At 36.9% G+C, this 24,414-nt stretch overlaps 2 protein-coding genes across 5 annotated transcripts in view; one reads left to right on the forward strand and one right to left on the reverse strand.

Moving 5' to 3' along the window:
- The window catches only part of LOC124864972 (adhesion G protein-coupled receptor L1-like), a 124,971-nt gene extending 114,179 nt beyond the window's left edge, over window positions 1-10,792 (reverse strand). The window contains exon 1 of one of the 3 annotated variants that reach the window (XM_047359927.1): window positions 10,273-10,785. The gene's annotated coding sequence lies outside the window, so the exon portion shown is untranslated. Of the gene's footprint in view, window positions 1-10,272 lie in introns of all 3 variants that reach the window. The other 2 variants (XM_047359928.1, XM_047359929.1) reach the window with 2 other exon arrangements.
- The window catches only part of LOC124864970, a 458,718-nt gene that overhangs the window by 322,246 nt on the left and 112,058 nt on the right, over window positions 1-24,414 (forward strand). The window lies entirely within an intron of this gene.

Here is a 24,414-nt window from a genome sequence, read left to right on the forward strand (position 1 = left end):
GAGGAAAAGATTGCTGCAAGGGATGGGGGTCATAAATCCCATATAAAACCCTGATGTTGTGAGAAACCCTGGCCTCTCCTTCTTCGCCTATGTTGGCGCAGCGAAGGGATATTGTTTAAAGCCTCTGGCTTTAAAACAGCTCAATATCTGGGTTCATCTGGGGTCATTTGTATTTCCATCCATATCTGCTTGCATCAAAAGGTGAGTGAGGGTGGTCACATGAGTAGGGTGAAGGTGAATGTAGGGCAAATGTAGGTACACTTGCAAAGGATGGAGAGTCCTCCCAGGTGCTTGTAAGTGCACGGTGCAGGGGCAAGGGGCGTAAACAGGCACATATTAGAAGAACCAATAAGTACATATACACATCAGTCCATAAGCCGCAAATGGTAGGTGAGCAAACAGGCCTGTATGTGGGCTGAGAACCATATTTATTTTGACTAGCCAACAAATAGTGTGTGACCGGAGGAAATAGTTTTATGAGCTATGGAAAAGGAAAGGAAAAGAGTGTGAGGTAGAGGCATTTATATTGTTATTAGAAATAATAGGTATTTTGAAAGAGAAAGTTTAAAATATAATCAAGAAGGTACATTGGTTTAGATTATCAGTAAAAATCCAACAGTGAGGGATCAGAACACAACACAGTTTCTGTCATGGCTATGACCAAATACTTAAACAGTCAAGAGACAGACCACCAAGAGCTCTTGAGTGTGGTCATGTATTTTGGCATTGTATCCATATACAGATTTTATGTTGTTGAGAACACCGGTTCTGGAAAATTTCTTGTTTCATGACATTAGTCAATGATCCTGAAACCGATGTTTTTGATTCTGAAAATGTCGTTGCCTTCATAAATATGATACATTTTGGTCAGTCAGTCAGTCATGTTCTACCGCTTATTCCATAGTGGGTTGCAGGGAAGCTGGTGCCTATCTCCAGCAGTCTATGGGCAAGAGGCGGGGTACACCCTGGACAGGTCACCAGTCCATCACAGGGCAACACACATACAACCAGGCACACACTCATTCATACACCTAAGGGCAATTTAGAGTTATCAATTAACCTAACAGGCATGTCTTTGGACTGTGGGAGGAAGCTGGAGTACCCGGTGAGACATTTTGGTATTTAGCAAATATAATTGGAGATAAATGGTCATGTGTAACTTCACCACCCCTACTGTCTCCAATCCAAGGTATCTTACTTTACAGCGTATAAAATTGGTAAAAAAAAAAAAAAAGTATATTAAAATGTAATGCTTATTTGCAGATATTTCATATTCGAGTCCCGTTGTGGGCCGCAACACAGTCTATAGGTTTGTGAAAGCTTAATGAACCACACAAATGGTATTTTAAGTCACTTAAAGACAAACAATTAAAAAGGAAATTTGTTAATAAAAAGGACACTTTGGTCTGACATGGTTATTGTTTCTCATGCAAACACTTCTTTCAAAATTACTTGCTCTATATTTGCATAACTTATTTCAATTGTGTGTTTGTGTGTGTGTCAGATGGTGCTTCTCTATTATAAGATGAAGCAGATGTGATTCTGTGTAACACCACAACTTGAGCTTTCTTTACCTACAGATGGAAAAGGAGAAATTCATGAAATTTCTACTTTTATCCAAACAAATTGTCCTTGTATTGAGGCAGCCACCTCAGATGAGTCAGCTGTCACCAAATCTCCATCTCCATTCTGAGTTAGTTGTAATTAGAAAACAAATTGTCCTTTTATGCCCACTTTCACACATATGGCTCAATCAGCATGCCGGTGCTAAACACTGCCCCATCCCTACAACACAGCAACCCATTATCGCCCATGCAGCAGTTACAAAAAGATACATGCGTAAACCCCATACATGAAGATAATACCCATGTGTTTGTTGGTTTGTGCATGCACATTTACAAGCACATTAATGTTGAACATTTACATGCTGGGGCTGCATGCAATTTTTCATTTTATAGCATACAGTAGCAGTATGCTTTTGCATGTGCAAAAAAAGAACAGGCATACATTCTAATTGCTGCCATTTCAATAACTGGATGACAGCACTGGACAATAACAGATGCTCAACCAGTTAGGCAAACACACAGAAAGAGGACGAAACACAAACAAAAACCCCTGCACCGTCTCATAAACACAAGCCTACCATTTTTAGCACACACTGAATTAATCAGCTCTAAGACAAATAGCTGAATAAATACTGTAGATAAGCAGATCAATATTTTACACTCAATTCATTTGAGTTCACAGAGATGTCATATTCCACACAGTTCCATAGCGCACTGATTAAACTGGCACCACATTAATTCACTAAATCAATAAAACCAATCTGTCAAATAAATCAAGTAGCATGGATGACTGCAGCCAATTGGAGGGCAAGAACACATTAAAATTCCCTTGCTCCAACTACATATCTATGTCAAGCAGGCAGCACACTGATTTGCTATGTGGATTCCACAATTTGTGGAATGAAAATGATTAATCCATGGAACAATAACCAGGGTGCCAAGAAGCCACATGGTAATTCTATAATGATCAAAGACTCAATTAAATCCTCTCCCATTCTGCTCACTAAATGCCTCTGTGGCAGCCGAGAATGTGTGTATGCACGCTTTTGGTGGGCAGTTTATGTTGTTATTGTGTGTCTATTTGAATTAGCCTGTGCTGTAAGGTGACCAAAGTCATGACGTGGTAAAACAAGCATCTTTAGTGGTTAGATAACAGTGTGACTTTTGGTTTATGTTTATTCAATATTAGCCATGGGGAGAAACAAGTGGTCCAACTTTAACTGCCTTAAAAAACTGCTTCTAAACAAAGAAGATTGGCTAAGCAAGAATTTTAATTGTCAGTAGCATTTGCTGAACAATGATGCTTTCAATCCTATTATTGGTTTTTGACTTAATTTTTCCTTCACAATGGACTTTGTCCACTTACAATAGTGGCAGGGCATTGTAAACCATAGCTCACCAGCTTTGCATAGTTTATGCATATTACTTTTTTTTATTATTTAGATTTAAAAACGATTTCTACTTTAAAAAACATCACAAATCCACTGCTTGGAACTGGATACTAACCAAATGATAATAATAATAAAAACTATTTAAAAATTCTGCAACAAGCTAATGGTAAAAGAAAAGGAATTAGCAGAGTCACCATGATCATCTGTTCGTTGTCAGCTTGAAGCATGAACACTGTTAGCAAGCACCTTTACTAATTCTTTACACTCTAAGCTGTTTAACACAACCATTAATGGCAAATTATAGAACTGCTTTTTAACACCAGTTTTCATCACCGTATTGAGTTTATATGATAAAGCAGTTATTCTTTCTTCTCAACGAAGAGTTGGCTGTACTGTGTACCATGCAGAAGAGAGGTTTATTTGACAAATTTGCTGCATGAGTACAGAGACTAATATTGGGAAACCGACAGCATAGTGAACTGATTTAAGTAACACCAGCAGAATATTAATATGCTGTTGTACCCATTTACTTATGTAAGTAGAGTCGGAGAGGTGAATCTATGATACGGCAAGTGTGAGCAGTATTTTCCTGTGGTCATGTGTCCATATGTGCAGAGGAACAGAGGGCATCAGGATTGGAGAAGCACTCCGTTGGTTAGTCTCAGGTGAGATGTGTAAAGTCCCAACATAATTATAATCCTTAATTAATCCAACCCGGATGCGCTCCCTCTTTCCCTACTTCAAAGTTCATTGCTCTCTATGTTTATAAACTCTTTCCATGTTAAAGCAATTCCCCCAGTCTAATCTGGCATTTCCTGTTCTATGTATACAGCTCCATGAGTTTTTTGCAGCTGTTTATGAATATATGTCCTCTTTCACACCTCTTTTCTCCTCCTTCACTACCTCATGTCTTTTTATTCTCAGCTTCCTTCTAACTCTCATCTTGGCAAACAAGAAAACAAGCGTCTTCTTTGAGTCCCACACCTCTTCCTGCAGCTCACAGCATGGAACAAAAGATGCACAAACACATGCACACCAGTCCAACACCAAATACTCTAAGGAGTGAGCTACTGACACAAACATGAACCCACTGGAGCCATCCTCAGTGGAATGACTCAGGTGAGTCTCAGGTCAACATTGCTTTTTATAGACATGTCCTTACTAAATCTAATGCCTGACCAGATGGGTTGATAGACACAAAGTGATTGAGTAATTCAGTCAGTAGGCAGAGTTGCAGGCAAAGAAAAAAACATTGTGAATGAAGGTGCAATAAAGGAATACCCAAGTCCTGTAGAAACTGATAAAGGGTCTGCTCATGGCACTAAGATGAAGATAATGAGGATAAAGGTGTCAGGATTGACACTGGTAGAATGAGAGCACCAGGTGCAAAGAGGAGTGCCGGCTGCTCGTGCCATTACTGCTAAGACTCCTGCTCTATCCGTTTTGGGCAAGCCAATTAGAGGAGCTCATGCGCCACTATGGTCTAACTACTCTATCAAGCTATCAGAAAAACATAGGATTGATTGGACAAGCAATTAGGTCAATTGATCCCTGTTTCCTTTCATCTCTGTGCTCCTCCTTTTTCAGATGGACAGGCTGGATGTGGAAAGCAACTCCAATGAGGATCAGAATTTAGCTCCCTCATCACTCTCTTCATCTTTTCCTTTGAGTGAAACAGCTATTTTCTACCTCCTGCCCTTCACAAATTCGAACTACAAAATTCAGCAAAAATATGTTCTGCACATATGTGATATATGTGTGTTTATATACATATATATATATATATATATATATATATATATATATATATATAAACACACATACCTGTGTGTGTGTGTGTGTGTGTGTGTGTGTGTGTGTGTGTGTGTGTGTGTGTGTGTGTGAAACTGTATATGATCATGACTATTAGGGTGGTATACACCACAGCAGTGGTTTACCACGGTTTCAAACCATCACAAATTTAAAAGAACAATTTACAAAATGATTCAATTTTATTTATTTAAAACAGATAAGCAACAATTTTCCAACTGCTGATAACAGATAAGATAATACAACATAATGATAATGATTGTTATATTAATGTTATCCGTTTTTCTATTAACTAATTTTATAACAGAGATTTAAGCAAAAATATAAAGGAAGCACCCTCTAAATTTGGTGCCGTAGTTTTTAAAATAATATAATACCTTTTTTGTCATTCTGCTCCTTCTACCAAGAGTGATGGAGGATGTTTGTTTAGTTTTTTAGTTTAGTTTAGTTTAGTTTAATCTTGTTTTGTTTTGTTTTGTTTTGTTCGGTTTATATGGGCAGAAGCTTGTGCTTGCATATTTGCGTAATCTGAAATTAATGTACTGGTTTAAAAATTAGATTAACTAAATTGAAACTGAATTTAATCATTTGTAACTGAATTAATTTGCTTTGAAAAATTATTTGGTTGTATTAAACTTTCAGTTTGACTACTTTTACTTTCAGTTCTATAATTCAATTTCAATTCCAGAATTTCTCTTTTTTGTGTCACAAATCCAGGTCCTTGAGAAAGCCACAGAATAATCAAACACAGATTCACCAATTTAAGTTTCAAATCAGGTTAAACTGTCATCACGGCATTTTGAGATGAAGCAGTGGAGCGTACATAAGCTTGGTGAATGTTATTCACCATGTCAAGCATATCGATAGGGAAACGCTGGCCGACGTAACACTATGTAACAGCACACTATGCAAATTTGCCGTCTTTAGCTAATAGCTGCAGGTAGCATAACTGTTTTTGTTTACATGATGCTTCTTATAGATGGTCATTTGACCCAGATGGACCCAGATATGTGAGACAAAAAAAAATTTATTTTGGAATTTAATTTGAATTCTGGAGCTGATAATATTCAAACTAAATTTTCATTAGAAAATAAAAAAAATTCAAATGAATTGAATTCAGTTTCAAACCATTAAATTCAGTTTCAATTTAGTGAAATTCATTTTCAAACCAGTGCATTTCATTTCACATTATCAGAGTAAGTCAAACTCAGTTTGCAATGGCACAGGAATCTGTCCATAAGTTTAGTCTAGTAACCCAATAACAGTTATTAAGGCAAACTATTTGAGGCAACCTGATAGATAAAAGGTTTGTAATTGTTTTTTCTCTCAATCACTCTCTCTTCTGTATCTATAATGTAAAGGCCGAAAAGTTAGGAAAAATCTAGCTGTGAAAGAAAAACAGACTTCTATAAATTGGGTGTTGAAACCGCAGCGACACGCCTTCTGATTCAATATCTCCTTTCCATATAAAACAATGTGAGCACAAGTGAATGAAGCAGTTTTGAGGCTGATTGGACACATTGATGGAGCATCAGTACGTCTTTTCTCTGCTGTACGCGAAGCTGTTCCTTCAGTCAATAGACACAACCAAAATACACCCAGCACTCAATCCAAAGTGTTGCTACATGGGCCAATCCAGCTAATTTAACACCCACTCCATTTATGAAAAAGAGTCCTCATCGATTTCTTCCCGTCCATGTCCTCCTGTTGCCCCTGTTCATTTTTCGCCATCCTGGCGCCTACACACGCTCAAGGTTGGCAGCACTGAATTGGATTAGTGTGTGGTAGGGTTTCTGTAAGATGGGCTTCTCAAACCCACACCTTCAGTCTTTCTCTAAGAGTAACAGAGACCGCAGAGCTGGTAGAGCTGCAGTTACATGCTGCTGCATGTGTGCATGGCCATATTCATAGAGAAATCCACAACACAAAGGCAATGAGCTTCAAAATAGACACACTTTACCCCTTCCTTTTCCACCTCATTGCCACAGAATAGGGATTCTTTGTTCATTAGCCATAATGTATCCTTCCTTTCTGCTAATGCACTTCCTCGTTTCCACCTTCTTTTGTTTTCTACTTTCTAATCTCTTATTACTACATGTTTATGCAACTAACATGTAATCTAGAATTTAAGGAGAATAAAGCCAAAACATTACAAATAGTCCGGTAAACATAATTGGTTATTTTTGATTGCAATAATGAGTCCAGTAGCGACCGTTAAAAACAATTTCCAGTGTGTTTTGTTGGCAGTGGTAAAACAGTGAATCACAATAACTGTCATTATTATTGTAATGGCTTTTCTGTAAGGACAAGTCTTATCAGGCGGCTGACAACTCCAGAACTGCCACTGCCAGGTAAGCAGTGCTTCCTTCAAACAGAGGCTGTGGAGTATGGCTAAAAGGCACTACGCAACAAAAAGCTGCTGGGTCGGCCAAAGGGAAAAGGCCCAACAGAGACACAGCATTTTGACATTAGAAAAAAAAAAGCACAAAGGACCTCTCTTTGCCCGTGCACAAGAGATACACAAGTACACACTATCTCACGGGACATTACAGAAATAGTCATGCAACAAACCACCGCCACATTTTTCACTGCATAACTCCACCTAAATGAGAATAGGCTGAAGCGGACTCTGTATTCTCAAACCGCAATGATACTATGAAAACCATTTGAAGGATTTTGTGTGCTGAACAAAAATTAGATTTTGAAGAAAGGTTAAAAATCCACATCTAGGTACAATTGAATCTTGCAAAGGTTTGTTGTCCATTTATTACAGTAACAAATAGCCAATCAGCAACAACAAATTTCTATAGACCATTGGCACGGTATCTTAAACAGATCCGGATTAGCTGACTGCCATGCAGCAATGGCAGTTTTGGTCAGATTTTATATCTAGATGAAAACCTTTCATCATCGAAAGGCACTTCAAATTTTCGGAATTTGTAAAGAAAAACAGTGGAGTTGGTTGCATAAACCATCTGTTCAGTCCTGGCACATAAACATTTTCTATTAAGTCTGTAGAAGCATCTGAAAGAGCATTTGAGGTCACATCAGCATACAAACATTATAGGCTGAAAATTATTAGAAATAAAATATTATAAGTACATAGAAAATATAAAAAAAATTTATGTGTTGCCACATTTAAACCACTTCACACTGAATAATTGAGAAAAATGTTTCAGTTAAGATTGAGAATATTTGCTTTACATTTCTTTTAGTTTTACTCATCCTCACCTATAAGCTGCATCTAATATTAGATTTATGTCACCAAACAACACATTCATGAAACTCCCAAAATGTCCTATTTTGTTCACATCTTTTTTCACATTAAGAGTGTTAACCCTAGTGCAACTGCTTCTTTATAAGAATAATAAACTAATACAATTAATGTAATTTTGAATTCAAAAATTCTGTGCGACGTAAAATTTGAAGAAATAACCATCAAATAAAAACCCAAACTCTGCAGCAAATATTTTGCAAAAGCAAAACAGGTATTCACATATTAAAGAAGTTTTTTTCTACAGAATCCAATATTTTCTAAGATGGCATCTGCCATTCAGCAAGCATGTCTCTATGGCCAAGCTATGAAAACAAAAACCAAAATTTAGAGCAATAAAATCATCACAAATGCTGAAATCAGTTTTCTAAAAGGAAACAATGCAGTTGTTTTAAATAAATATAAATGCAATACAGGTATTTTCTGAAATAGTGTAAAACACAAGTTATTTTCTAAAACTTGCATCAGTTCTTTGTCTTTCTGCACATTTTCTATTAACATATTAAATTGGTTTGCCCTGTGAAAGAGCTGTAGGGCGTATATAAATATTGCATAAAATTGTAACAAAAATGCAAAGACAAATGCAAAAGCACTATTATTAATAATCATGAAAGGATTGATAAAATTATTATTTGCGCATTCACGTATACTGTGCATGTACGCACATACAGATACATATACAGGAGTTAGTTTGTATGTACATTGAGCTGATATTTTTCGACCTAAACACTAGAAAATCAAAGGAATTTATTTGTGTGTAAAGATCATCTAAGAGGATCTGAAAGCAGTGTTTCATTTGAATATGGTTATCCAATCCAGACAGCAAAACAATGGAGCCTCTAAAACCCCATACCCAAATATATGAAATTATTTTTAGCGGCCTATAAAACCTGTGATGGTCATTTATAACATGTTAATGTATGATTATTATGCAGCAACAGAAAGCTGAGAATAATTTTTATGATGGGGATGTGACATACAGACAAGGGGGAAATAAATTCTTCTGTCTTCCTGGGGAGTGTGTTTGGCAGTAAACCAATTCCAAGCCTGCCATCTAGAATGCCCATATAATGCAATCAGACAGTTGCAATATTGCTGTTTTACCACCTGAAGAATTTGAATTTCATTCAGCCCCTTCACAATAGTGGACTTTCCAATTTTTCCCAGAAATTGGCAGGACAAACACAATGCACCCCGGTGAAATGAAGAAAAGGCTTATAGGTTGGAAATAACTGCCATTGGGGTCTGTCTAGTATGAGTCCTCAAGTTCAATTTTATCATGACGGACAAATGTTTAATTTCATCATCACTACAGCATAAGTTGTCGATGTCTTTTTATTACATGTCTTATTATTAAATTGGGAATTAGTTCAGCATAATATTATAATGCCACCTCAGTTTTCATGACATGAACCCAAAACATTATGGGACCAGATTGGATGAAAATTAAATACCATTATGGTGCTCAGGCAGAGTTTTTATATGGTAATGTGACATAAAGCCGTCATTATGCCATTTTGTTAATGCACATTCTTTAAAGTGGACTTTAATTTTGAAGACTGTTCAAATACTACAGAGTTGCCTTTTGCAGTGTGCTCTCTAAGGAGAGTCAATATGTAATGATTTGAAAGCATTCTGGGTTATTGGTGTGGGATTGAACAGAGCATTTAGCTCTGATGCGTTTATTCCCCCAATGCTCAACGAGATGCTTAATTATGTGCACTCATGAAAATAAATGGAGGAAAAAAATACACAAAATCATGCTTTTCAAACTGAGCTATGCAACATTCGGTGATATCATTTTCCTTCTAAATCTAATCTTTTGGTAGCATTGGTAACAAAATGGGCATCCTATCACTAGTACTGAGCGATTTTATCCACCGGCCTCAGTGATTCGATTAGGTGAAAATATAAGCAAACTGCCTTTTTAAATCTCAAATGAAGTTCATTTGTCAGAATCTGTCGTAGTGCAGCTCCATGGTGCATTGAGATGGCCCACAGCAAGATTCCCACTTTAAGATTCAGCTTATTTCCAAAGCCCAGCACAGATTTTAAACATGAAGCGAATACATCAATAAACATAAACTCGATAACTGTCAAACCGTAAATTTATAAATAAATAAACCACGTTCAAGGAGGCTAAACGGGGACCTACGGCTGGTCCACAGTTAATGAAATTATTGTTGCGCTGGTGTAACATAAAAGCAAATTAAAAAACTACCCTTGGTCTTACCTCGATTTCTCCAATCTCCTTTCGGCTGCTTAGAGTGTCTCATTCATTCTGGTTTGTCTCCTCAACTGCCTCCTTCTCCCTTTCCTCTCTCGGTTATCGCTCGTTTTCTCCTTGCTGGTCCCGTCTTCATGCGGATGCATATGAATTAAAAATTAATAGGCTGCTATCTTAAAGACAAACCGGGGAATTAAAAGACAAATTGAAACAAAAAACGAATCACCAAAAATACGAGCGTGGTGGAGGAAAATCCTTAAGGACAGACGCAACTGCCACGAAAATGCGCCCGTCTGGGCATCAAAACAAATAACGACGACACCATCGTCCTGGTAGAAGCAGTTACGATCTGCAATTGACCACGACACTGGCAATGTTCGAAATGTTAAACTACGTGTGGAAATAAAACAGTATCGTTCAGTCTGTCCGCCTCTGGTTACAAGGTGTGCGTGTGAGCAATTGTGCCACCCTCGCAAAAACGTCTGTGTTCGAGCGCAGATCAGACTCTTGAATGTCTGATGCGCCCCTCGTCTCGCTTTTTCCCAAACTGTCCACTCTTCACCTTCGTACAGCTCAGAGTTTTGAAATCACCCGTTTCAGTCGGGGTAGTTCAGGGGCCATATGCGATTGTCTTGTGCGTCCTAACGCACAGAGCTCATAGCTCCTCTCTTTCCCCTCTTTTGTCGGTAAGCAGCGCAAACTCTCATCATTACCATCAATACGGTATCTTCAACCTCAGCAGGTTTATGAGGCCTATTACACTCTGGCGCCTTTGTCATAGTATTGTTGGTAGCCTAAGGACTATTTCAAATAAATTTATACTGCTATCAAGTCTTATGTGAAGCAGCTGAGCCCCCATTGCTTGTTCTCATATAGCTAAAGTGCTGTCTTGGCATTGCATAGTGGCTTGTTATAGTGGCAGAGTGATTTTCTTTAAAGATAGGGTTCATGAACCTCGTGAACTCATTAAAATAGCCATTGGTGTTTGCCCTTCTGAATTACTTTAGATGCAGTAACGTAATAATTTTGAATGAACTGCATGATTGATGATACTTATGTCATTTCTTGCAACCTTTGCACATAAACTAATATTTAATCAAAAATGATGCTTGAATGCAGCATGTTGTTATTGTATAACGACTTTCCTTAATCTTTAGGTTTCTGACAAAGTAAAGAGATAGACCTCTAACCCTTGTGAGGTGATGATCATTTGTGCAAGAGCTGAAACTCTTTCAGTCCAATATGAAGACAATAGATCTGCAGTAGACGCATGACAGGCAGCAACAGAAATAATTTCTAAACTACAATAATTTTCAGACTACAGAGCCTATAGACAACCTAAACTTAAAGGATATTTCAAACTAAAGCAGTGACACCTGAGATTGTTGTTCACCGTCTTTTGTGCTGTCACAAGTGGATGTTTTAAATTATATTTTTTCTGGTTCTCTACCTGAGTGAGGAGGCTGAAAAATCAAGAATGATCACCATGCTGAGCTGAAGGAGCATCACCAGTTAGTGCTTCAGGCAGTTGACATGTTGCTCATGGGTTAAAGCAAAAAATATATGAGTTTGGGTGATGCTAAGTCAAAACTCTTCTTGCGCAATGAATCAGCCACTTAATGCATACATGGGAGGAGTGTGAGTCATTAAATAAGGAACTGCAGCAAGTTGGGCTGTGTTGAAATTGCTTGCACTGTAGGTAAAACAATTAAGTCCAACATTTTTCATAGCCCTTGCACATTTAAGTTTAAAGTATGTTTAACACACCCACATATTTATTCTCACTGGAAGAAACATTAACATTTTAGAGCAACCAAGCCATAGACCTGACTTGAATTTGATAGAAAATCTGTGGATGGACCTAAAAATTAAGGTCCAAACCATGAATACCTGTGGGTCATCGTAAGAGATAAATCGTCAAATATTCGTGGAATTGTTCAAAGATCTGCACAGAAAATATAACAAGGGTTTGCTGTAATGTGAGTAAAGATTTTTCCATTTTGACATGCCATTTGTTTTATAATATATAAACATAAAATCCGATAAAAATGTTTTTTAAACATGAGATTATCTTTTTACATTGTTTTATTAAAGTTTGAGAGATTCTTGTCTCATTTCCTAGCAGAAACACATTCCTTGGTTGAACGAAAATAATTAGAAACCTAAGTCTGCCGTGGGTAAGAATAATCTTGTCCTTCTTTTGCCTGTTGAACCACAGGCAACACACACACACAAAGTTGTCAGCTTTCTCACTTTACAGAGACTGTCTTTTGTTTTGGCTAGAATTGCTGTGTAACTTTGGAGAGATGCTATACTTCAAAATCCCTGAAAATTTAATTAACTCACAGCATTTTTTAAATTAACAAGTGATTGAACACATCAATAAGATTTGCATGCTTCAAGTTATATATGAGAGGATCCAATACAGATTTATATGTACCACTATTTACAGTTAAAGCCAGATATTTACATACACTGTATAAAAAGACACATCATATTTTTTTCTCATTCTCTAGCAATTAAATCCGTTTAACCTTTTCTTGTTTTAGGTCATTTAGCATTACCAATGCTATTTCTATCTGAATACCAGAATAAAGGGAGAGAAGATTTATTAAAATTATTTTCTTTGATTTCAGAGGTTTTTATAACACTAAAACAGGTATGCTTTTTAAAAAATTTGGAAATCCCACATGATGATGTCAGGTTTTGTAAGCTTCTGTTTTAATTCACAACATTTGATTTAATTATGGCTGTATTTTTTGTAATACCTACTACAGACTGCTTGAGGTATTATAAAAGCTTTTTTCTCTGCAGAATCCCCTGTTTTTTCACAATAACTTTAGCCATTCAGTAAGCTGCATGACCCGGTGGCCATAGTAGAAAAACAAAAACTATTTGGAGCATTAAAATAATATCAAAAGCTTCGATCAGTTTCCTAAAGCTTCCTTTTGTGACCTTACAGAAAAATCAAAATAATGTCCTATGGTCTATAGAAACTAATGGGGTTTGGCTATAAAAAGCGGATTTACATTTCGAGAAAAAGGGAAGAAACTTGCAAGCCTAAGAAAACTATCCCAACTGTCAATACAGGAGTGGATGCATCATGTTGTACAGGTGTTTGGTTGCAAGAGCAACTGGTGCACTTTACAAAATAAATAGCAACATAAGCAATGAACATTATATGGAAATATTTACGTAACATCTTTGTACATCACGTTCAGGAAATTAAACTTGATTAAAATTGTTATTTTAAAGAGATAGTGACTCTAAAAGCATACAACCGATGTACAATCATAAAAAATTAGAATATGCTCCAATGAGGCTCATTTGTCAGATTAAAAATACCTTTCAAAAATAATTTTTTAGCAAGTATTCAACATATTTGTCGATAAAAACGTCTTTTTTATTAGTCTGATCTAATATCATAAATTGTATTTTCATTAGCTTTGATTGAAAATCATCATAATTAATAGTAAGAAAAGTAGATGAACTAAACAATCTCTGTTTAGTTCATCTATGTAATGTGTTTAAGTTGCTGAAATAAATTTCTCGATAATTTATACATTTTCAGTAATAATAATTTATTTTTCTAATTTAATGAATGGTTCTGTAGTTACAAAGCAACTTAAGGACAACATAGTCAAGGTTTTAGAGTAACCATTATAAAACTCTAATTCTAATCCTATAGAAAATATTTTGGGCAGAGCTAAAAAGGTGTTGGTGAACAGTGTGAGAACTATCGGTTGTGTCTATTTATACAATGCATATAATTTCTGGTTTCCGTTATATATTCAGCATTTTGTTAAATTGCACCATTGCTGTATCTGGGAAATATGTCCCATTCTAAAATGGTAAATAGCCTGCACTACTATAGCGCTTTTATCAATCCAGAGGCCCCAAAGCGCTTTGCACTACAATCAGTCATCCACCCATTCTTACACACATTCACACACTGTCAGTGGTAGGCTACATTATAGCGACAGCTGCCCTGGGGCAGACTGACAATAGTGGGACTGCCATACAATAAGGCCGGTGAAGGGTCTTGCCCAAGGACACAATGACTGAGATGGACGGAGAAACAGTTCGAACCAGCAACCCACCGGTTACAAGAAGAATCCCTGTCACCTGAGCCACTGTCATACCTAAATAAGCGTCATCTCACTTAAGAGGTTGCAGTTGCAAAAGCATGCAGATGCAATGAAAACTATTGTAACAGGGCTGCTGGGGAGTATTTTCCCAGTCTGAACCACCTGGAGCTTAACCCGCGCAAGACAGGAAATGACAGTGGACTTCCAGAGAACACCCTCTCACACTGCCTCCCCTCACCATCCACTATACTGTAGATAACTTCCAGTTCCTAGGAAATACTCATTCTCTGGACCTGAGATGGTCCTCACCAAAGTTATATTTGTTTTAGATTTTTCATTATAGTTTAATTTTATTTCGTTGTGACTGTATTACTGTGATTCAGTTAGTTTTAATTAGTTTTTAAAAGTGGGGTTGTTAGTTTTTGTTTTAATAATTCTTAGTTGTATTTTAGTTTTCATTAGTTCTAGTGCTAGTTTTAGTTTTTTCATACTTGAGTTAATTTTTAGGTGCTTTGACCTCAAAAAGGTCAAAGTATTGTATGTAAAATCACGAATATACGTATTGGGTATTAAAGACTCAACACAAGAAACCATTTTCAAAAAAATCTATTCAATTACTGTTTAACAACCACTCGTCCACAACAACTAACAGTCCACAAGATAAAATACTGGAGCTGCTGAAAATTATTTATAGACTAATGAAACATGTGGACATAATAATATTAACTAATACAATACTACACAATATAATCTAAACTTAATCCCAATCACATAGTTGTGTGGACATCCCAGTCTCAATAAACACGTTTACCAACTCATCTTCCTGCTGCAGTGTTCCTGTTATTGTTGTTTCCTTCCTGGTGCTTCCTGGCTGTGATGTGACCTCTCCTTCAGGGCAGCTACTCAGAGAGGCTTGTCAAGTACTCACAATTAATCCTCTTGTGCGCACTTTTCAAGGGTTAGTATTGAGATTTGTGGGGGGTTTCCCCCTTGAGAAGTATTCAACATATTCTATCACTCATTTCTCCTATAAGTCACTTGCTTTTATCTCTCTCGCAGTCATACTCGAAAAAACCCATAATGGACTGTGGTGCTTTCTCCCAACTTTTTTTCATCATTTTGTGGGCTAGCATGGTGAGCAAAAATTTAATTTATAAAGAGCTGCCAGAGACTGTGGGGTGCCGTATGGTGCAGACAGCTGACGTAAACTGCTAATGTGGAAAAAAATCCATTTCACTTCAGTTCGTAAGACTTACAAATAAATTGATGAACACAAAAACAAAGGGTATTATATCTATAATTTCAGGAGGTTTTAGTTAGTTTTATAAATGCAAAATACAACTCCAGTTAGTTATAGTTTTTCCCTTTGAATTACAGTTTTAATTTATTTCAGTTATGGCAATCTTTTCTCAATTTCATTTTAGTTAACCACAACAACCCTGGTCCTCACACATAGACACTGTTCGTAAGAAGAGCCAGCAGAGACTGTATGTCCTGCGGCAACTCAAGAAGTACAAGCTAACACAGAACCTGCTGGTCATTTTCTACATTGCCACTATGCAGTCTGTCCTGTGTCCTTCCATCAGTGTGTGATTTGGCTCATCCACAAAACCGGAGAGGTTCAGATTGCAATGAACATTTAGGATCATCGAGGCTTGACCTTCCCTCTATTAAGGAAGTACAGGTCCAGAGTCAGGAAAAGGACAGCTAACATCTCTCCAAAACCCACACATTCTGGACACAAACAGTTTAGACTTTTGCATTCAAGTTGGAGCTACAGAGCGCTATTTGATAAAACCAGCCGCCACGGAAAGAATTGCTTTCTCTAGGCTGTCTCTCTAATGAACACAATGAACCTCTCTTAGTAGTCAGTAAGTCTGCTGTGAAACAAAATAAGCATAATTGCACAATCACAACTTCTTTCTGTTTTATTTTCTTATACCAAAATACATACACATAGATGTACATACTGTTCCCTTTATCTTCCTTTTATATCCTCTAAAGTTTTTTCATACCTAATGTCTGTACACTATTAGGGCTTGAAACGGAAGTCAACTTTCTTTGTTTGTGTACACAATCCTGGGCAATGAAGCTGATTCTGATTAAAATTTACTCACACTGTACACTGAATACACATTCAGAACATTTAAACATATATTCACACCACAAATACATGCTTCCAATATTCTAACCTCCAATAATTTAACTAATAATTTATAGCAAAACGATTGTTACTGGATAAAACGCTCTTGTACTCTTTTAATCTATAAAATTATCAATTAACAAATTTAGCATATCAACAGTTTTGCTGGTGAGTTTGTTTGTCTGCAACAAGTAGTGTGTGATAGTAAATAGAAATAGCAAAATGAGGTTAGCTAATTTTAGGTAGATGCTAATGAAAACATAAATAACCTGTTGACTCTGCTCTACTTCATCACTGTTTTACACTGACAGGAAAATTACAAGAAAATAAGGTTGCAATTTGTGTGTTACTAATACATGTGTAAATGAGCTATCTTCTCAATAGCCTCCTTAGGAGGTAACTTGCGCTTCTTTCGATGTATTTAAGAAGGCAAAATGCTTTGAATCCATTTAAGAAAATTGGTTAAAATGGCAATTTTAGATGAGAGTAACGATAAATCTAGATGAATCCAGGCAGGGTTTTGTCTCCAGGTGAACAAAGGGTAAGCTACACTGCCAGATGATATTATTTAACTTCCATATCACATGTAATAATTGCACCAGCGCACAGTGCATGTTGCTACTTTTCTTTCCACTCTGACAGTGATTTTGTCAGTTTCTATTATGATGGGTAATATTACGTTCTACTGGATAGGCTCTACATGCCATTGCCACTTAGCCCTTTGTCATGCATCGCCTACTCTGGTATACTGCTCTTGAATTTAACCAATTGACCTTCATGGATGCCTTACTCATAATGTCAATAAAACAAAACATAATGTAGTTTTCACTCTGTGGAGGTCTCACACGCTATCAGCATGTTGTTCAGATGTATCAGATGTTATTATGCAAAATCAGAGTCCATTGTTTACTTTGATTGTTGACAAACTGAATAAACAGTCTGAATTACAAATATTTAAAATATGGACTATTTTAATGTATAAAGTAATGCAAAGTCACAGCACTTGTTCATCATGGTCTCTTAGCAACAACAGCAGTGACTACAAATATGCTAATTGGCTTAAAAACATAGGAATGGGGTCCTTATAAATATCATACTGCTTGCTGTTTAAAACTTAAAAAAATTACAAAAACATGAATATGACTAAATTAATATTTCTACTTTCTGTTTTACTTCTACTGAAAATGCTACACATCTCTCCGGGTACTCCAACTTTCTTCCACAGTCCAAAAACATGACTATCATGTTAAATGGACTTTTTAAATTGCCCCAGGGTGTTAATGAGTGTACGTGGTTGTTTGTCCTGTATGTCTCCGTGTTGCCCTCCGATGGACTGGCATCCTGTCCATGGTGTACACCACCTCTCTCCCATAGACCTCTGGAGGTAAGCACCAGCTCTCCCGTAACCTTGTACGCAACAAGCATGTATAGAAAATGGATGGATGGTTTCCAAAATGACATCAATATACTGTAATTTACTCGTCAACATCACAAAAAAAAAAGATTGAAATGAAATATAACCTCCTGCTCCTGAAGGTTTTTTTTTTTCCTTTTGATATTCAGACACTATTTGAAAACCAGACCCTTTATTTGATTCAGCGTTGAGAATCAAAGAAGCTTCTCTTGCAATTTTTTTACTCAGAGTTCCTTCTCTACAAACTGCATAATAATCCTTTTTTTGTCTAAAAAGTGACCCAAATATGTATTTATAAACCTACTTGTCAAAATACATAGAGCACTTGTAAATTGAAACTAAATGCTTGCCTTGTCCTGGTGAGTGGAGATATTTTCACAGTGTACAAATTCAGTCAGTTTTGTCCATGATTTTTAAACCTGAGACGCTGTTAAAATGCCCTTTTTTTCCCTTGTCTTCTATGTCTTCTGAATATTTCTTTTCTTCTGAAAATGGATTCATACAGCTGGCTTATTATAATTTGTTCTAGCTCATGTTTCATTAATGCCACTTTTCTTTTTTCTAGGTAGAGCTCATGTTTATGCGGCACCATTATTTATGTAATGCCTGTCTGTATCTGTAATTAGCTCCAATTTTCACAGTGAATAAGCTTTAAAACAAAAAACCAAAAGCAACATTTTCCTCCTGGAGCAGTTCTTTGCACAGTTTTGTTAGATATATTGATATTAGTCATGATTCCATGAGTTTTCAATCACATACCTTGGCTCTTTATGGCTGAAATGACTCTTTTTGATAAAATCATATACAATTTGCAATAAAAAACCTCACAATTTATTTGTTTTATGCAAAGTATTGAACTATGTACATACCCCTTTTATGTGGATGCCCTGCATTTACAATGGAAGACCTGCAGGTGTAGATATTAAATACAGTGGAAAGAAAAAGCCCGGATACAGGCTGAAACCAATGAAAAGTGTAAAACTAAGCATATATCAACAACTGGGTCTGGAAAGTGTTTGTGTAACAACTTTGCTTTGATGAAGAGTGCTCTCTTCATCACTCTCTTGCCACCAGGCTATTCACAGTAAATGCAGCATTTGAACATTTTCAGAAACTGCATACATAATATTTTAAAAAAGCTTCTCTTCATCTCTCCCCATTTCTTAGTCTCACTCCCAATCTTACTCTCTTTTTCTCTTTTTTACTATCTTCTCTCTTTGTAGTGCAATATGACATAGCCCATTATCTGCTCTTAGTACTAATTGGTGTATTAACGCCGTGCTGTGGGTGACACAGTGAGACATAGGAAGAGAGAGCATGTTCGAGAGACCGAAAAAGAGAGAGAAAGGCAGACACAGCATGAATATGGATGAGGCACAGGCAGGGCGGGAGAGGGGCTTTCAGGGAGGAAGGCAAAGAGTGAGAGAGTATGGGAGGCCAAGGTAAATCTTTTCAGCTGCACAAGTGGTTAAGAGCAGCATGGCAAAATGACGAGTGAAGGGAAAAAAAGGATCCATCCTGTAATGGCTTGTTTTATTTATTTTTTTTTTAGTTGGCCTTCTCTGTATCCCTTTCTATCCTGCTCTCACAGTCACCACTTTTAACCCAATTATCCACTCTGCCTGGTGCCACTGGCAGCATATGGAAATGTAAATTACATCAGAGATTTTTTTTAAGATGGGGAAGGTAAGCAGCTCTTGAGAACTGGAAGAGTAGGAGGAAGAAAAAGGTGACAAACATGTGGAACTAAGGGGATGTTTTTAATCCCAGTAGCTTGTCGATATTGCTACTCCAGCCGGTACTCAAAACCACCCACAACAGGAAATGTAGTAGACTGAGATTGATGTTTATTAATACTAGATATTCAGCGGTAATCTGTTTGATTGGAAAAACCTGATAGTGTATGTAAAATGTCTAAAATTTGTCATCATGTCTGTTTAGCATAATTTACCAGCTACAGACTAAACATTGTTCATTAATAACCAAAGTTACCAGCTTACAGACACAACAGATTATATTTAACATCCAATGTCACTTTCTTTGGTACCATGACAGTTGGCACCAACAGTATGCAGAAGAATTTGTGGCTTTCCTGGTCTAAGTCTGTTCTAGTGTTACATTTTGAGACTCTTTAAAAACTTGATCAAAAGATGGTCACACTTTTCAAAGGACATGGGGGAAGAAAATCTTGGTGTAACAACAGCGATTACGTTAAAGTGGCTGCAAGTTAAGTAAAGCTTCTGCTTATTGTAAGAAATGTGATCATATAATATATGAATCACACATTTTTGGTTGTATTTAACTAATACAACCATGCTCAGTCAGTCATGTTCTACCACTTATTCCATAGTGGGTTGCAGGGAAGCAGGTGCCTATCTCCAGCAGTCTATGGGCAAGAGGCAGGGTACACCCTGGACAGGTCGCCAGTCCATCGCAGGGCAACACACAAACAACCGTGCACACACTCATTCATACCCCTAAGGGCAATTTAGAGTGACCAATTAACCTAACAGGCATGTCTTTGGACTGTGGGAGGAAGCCAGAGTACCCGGTGAACCCACACATCCACGGGGAGAACATGCAAACTCCATGCAGAAAGACCCCCGGCCGGGAACTGAACCCAGGACCTTCTTGCTGTAAGGCAACAGTGCTACCAACTGCGCCACTGTGCAGCCATAACCATAAAAACATTTTTTGGCTGTGATCATAAAATCCAATTTTTGATATAGAAGATGCAGTGAAGCAAATGCTTGTATTATATCTGTATATTTTAGCCAAAGGTATTTTCAATCAAAGCCCAGACCTTGAACTATATGAACATATACACTAATCAGGCAAAATATAACCAACACGGATTCCTAAGTGGTCTTTGGTTATGCAGCCCTAGTATGTGCAATAAACTATGATGCACGGCAGGTTCTGACACCTTTCTTTCAAACCTAGCATTAACTTTTTCAGCATCTTGAGCTACTGAACCTTGTCTGTTGGATCATACCCCAGAGCCTAGTTTTGCATCAATGAGCTTTGGCCACCTATACCATGTTGCTGGTTCACAACAGCTCCCTCCCTGTATTGGTTAATGTTATCACATTATGTCCATGGTCATAATGTTATGCCTAATCCTTGTAAATGCTTCTTAAAGAACAATTGTATTGTCACATCCTGAGCATTTACTATACTGGCTGACAAAAACCCTCAATGTAATATTGAACCAGAAACTGAAAGGCACAGAAACGTTGACTAGTTAAAAAAAGCAATCCAAAATGCCAACAGGTTTATGTGCATAGGCGTGCAGATAGGTTTGTTAGTTTTCATTTTAATAGATTTCTCATAGAAATTGAAGAATAGGTTGGCAGAGAGCAATTTATCTCAGAACCATGAATGACTCCTAAAACTGAGTCTTTCTTTTACAGTCTGTGTGCATTTTACTTCATAATTCTGAATTATTTAGAAAATTCAGGTTACTATGCCTAATCTCCATTTGGAACCCCCACATTGTAGCCATCTGCTACTTTTTTATCATTGCATTGTCATAATTTTGGACTGTAAGTGTGTTGGGTATATTTCTGTTACTTTCCCGAGCTGTAGGTTTCCACTGGTGGGCATGACCAGGCTGCAGTACTCTCACTTGACTGCATTCGCCTCATCAAGCTGTTGAGGGATGTAAAGAGCTCCTGGATGACGATTCTTCACCTGAAGCTTGACCTATGTCATACTGGCAAGCATTTTTTCATGTTCTCAGACAACTTACCTTCAGAAAGTCATCTTGTGTTTCTTCTGTGCTTCCTAGATACACTTCAGATTAGATTTGGATACTATTAGAACGAAATTAGATAATATGCAGCATATGTCAAAATGTTGTGCTGGGCCTATTTATATTTCGCAAGAAGCTGTTCTAAGTTCATTTAACTTAAAAATTAATAAATTCATGTTTATAATTGAATCAAGTTTAGAGCTCCAAGATGAGCAAAATCTCGTTTTTCATTATTCATCGGATTTGTTTCTGAAATAAAGTTTAAAAATATGTAGATGTCATAGATGTCACACATAAGCATATGGATTACACATATCATTGTGCAGAATTTGCAACCTAACTTTTGCCAGGTTATATACACTGGTGAAAATATGTTATGTTTTCTTTGCTTGTAAAAACTGTATTTTATAATAGCTGAATTCCCAAAACAGCTGCTGGTATTCATGTGGTAGAAGTGCTTTAATTGTAAGAAGAGATTCATGTTCCTCTTTAATAAATTCCAGATTCAATAAATAAGCTGAAAAAATCATAACATACTTAAATTAACGATAATATCGTGTCTCATATTTTGGCTGCTTACCTGTACAATGGTCTATGAGAAAAGTTGGAAGTTAGAGAATGCATTAAGCTGTATCTTCATTCCTCTTATCATCTCTCTGTAGCTGGAGATGTCTTCCCAGAAACAACAAAATCAGGGTGTAGAAATAAATAATAGAACATTCTTCATTTTTTTGATGACTTTGGCATGAAGCTTCAGTAGAAGCTTCAGTATTGTTTAGTTTAAAATAAGGAGAGAGACATACTATATCAATATCAGATACCCCAAAGACTGCCTATTTGTGCCTATTGTAAGTTAAGACTTACAAATATACATGTTTTTAATCGGTTAAGTAGGATCTAAAAATGTCAGATCATCTTTAAATTTCCCATGTTTTCATTGTAGTCTGCTGCTTTCCCAAATACAGTAGTATTTAATTGCCCTGGGGGCTACAGGCATAGCCTTACATACTTAACAATTAAAGCTTTGTAACTTTCTCATTATTTTACTACATAGCTGAGGCAGGTATCAATAGTAAGGCATTTTTAAATACTCTCCACTTATACAAACCATTCTGATGTTGACTTGGTTTCTATTGAGAACACTTCTTGCTATTCATCCATTTTCTACACACTTACCTATCACCTGAGCTTAATGATGGAGGGTATCCTGGACGCACTGTCAGATACTAACGGTCAAACCCAGAGACACAAAGGGCAGACAAACCTACACTCGCTTATACCTATTTAGAGTGACTGATAAACCTAACATGCATTTTGAGCTGTAATCGGAAGCTGGTGTACTCTGAGAAAATCCACAACATTAAACCCCACACAGAAAAGCCTTGGCAGGTATTCTAACTCAAGACCTTCTTGCTGTAAGGCAACAGTGTCTTGCCATTCAGGAATTATCTCCCATGAATATAATTAGTGGTTTTTTTTTTTTTTAGTCAACCATTTTAGTTTTCTGTCAGTACTGCACATCCATAGAATCAATATAGCCTACATAAAAAGAATAATTATCAGGGCCACATATGATTGATGCCATATTTAAATGTCTAACTTCAGTTTATTTGGATACCCCAGCAGTTGCATCACAGAGATACACATCCTCTGTGCTTAAGGGGCTTTTGCAGTCCATGGCCAGAATGTATGCCCTATGTCTGATGAATGGCTTCTGAAACTCGGGATAAAGAGATCAAAGCTGCTCATCTTCTCTGTCACATGTGACAGTGATACACATACAGGCTGATTATTCAGATAAGCAGATCCTCAGGGGTGTAGGCAAAATAGAGACAAGTGTTTTGTTCATTATCATTAAGATCTGACTTTTCCTCTGTTCAGCTCTACTCTCTCCACATGCTCATCTTCCACCACCGCAGTGCTGATGAGTCCAACTTCTCAAATCTGCAATTTGCTCAATTATTTTCAATTATCCTGCCATTGTTGTTACTGTCATTCCCCTTGGTTTAATTTTAAAGAGAAATCACTTGTTGATTGACAGAAAAGGCCAATTAGTGGCAAGAAAAAGCTTTAACCTCTATAGTAATTACTGGTGACTCCTGTCATGGAGACATTTTATGTGCCCTTTCCACATAGGTGAATAATGCATACTGATGCATCCTTTTTCACTGCACAGCAATACGTCTTATAACAAAGACACTGTAGGTTTAAAATAGAGTCATTGTCAGGCTGATAAAGTCTGCAGAATGACAAAACAGTATACTTTATGATCGTTGAAAACCCCTCAAAAAAAACCTTTTCTGAGAGCTCTCAAAGACACTGTTAAGAAAGCAATATTTTCTGTCAGGTAAAAGGCTCTTATGTGTGGGGCTTTAGCCCATTACCCTCACAGTACAGCAGCTAAGTTTCAAGGCTTTAGAAAAACCTGTTAGCAATGGGCACAGGAATCAATGATGAATGGCTGTTGACATTGACATGGAGATCCTGAATTTCATTATGCAGGGGTATGAAAAAGTTTTTGCCCCCTAAGGGGGCAACACTTTTTCACATGCACTTTTTCCATATTTTTTGCATGTTTGTCACACTTAAGTGTTTCAGATCATCAAACAGAATTAAATATTAGTCAAAGACAACACAAGTAAACACAAAATGCTGCTTTTAAATGAAAGGTTTTTCTTATTAAGGGAGAAAAAAAAAATCCAAACCTACATAGCCCTGTGTAAAAAAGTGATTGCCTCCCCTGTCAAAA

Source organism: Girardinichthys multiradiatus, chromosome Y (assembly GCF_021462225.1).
Source record: "Girardinichthys multiradiatus isolate DD_20200921_A chromosome Y, DD_fGirMul_XY1, whole genome shotgun sequence".
NCBI classification, from domain to species: domain Eukaryota; kingdom Metazoa; phylum Chordata; class Actinopteri; order Cyprinodontiformes; family Goodeidae; genus Girardinichthys; species Girardinichthys multiradiatus.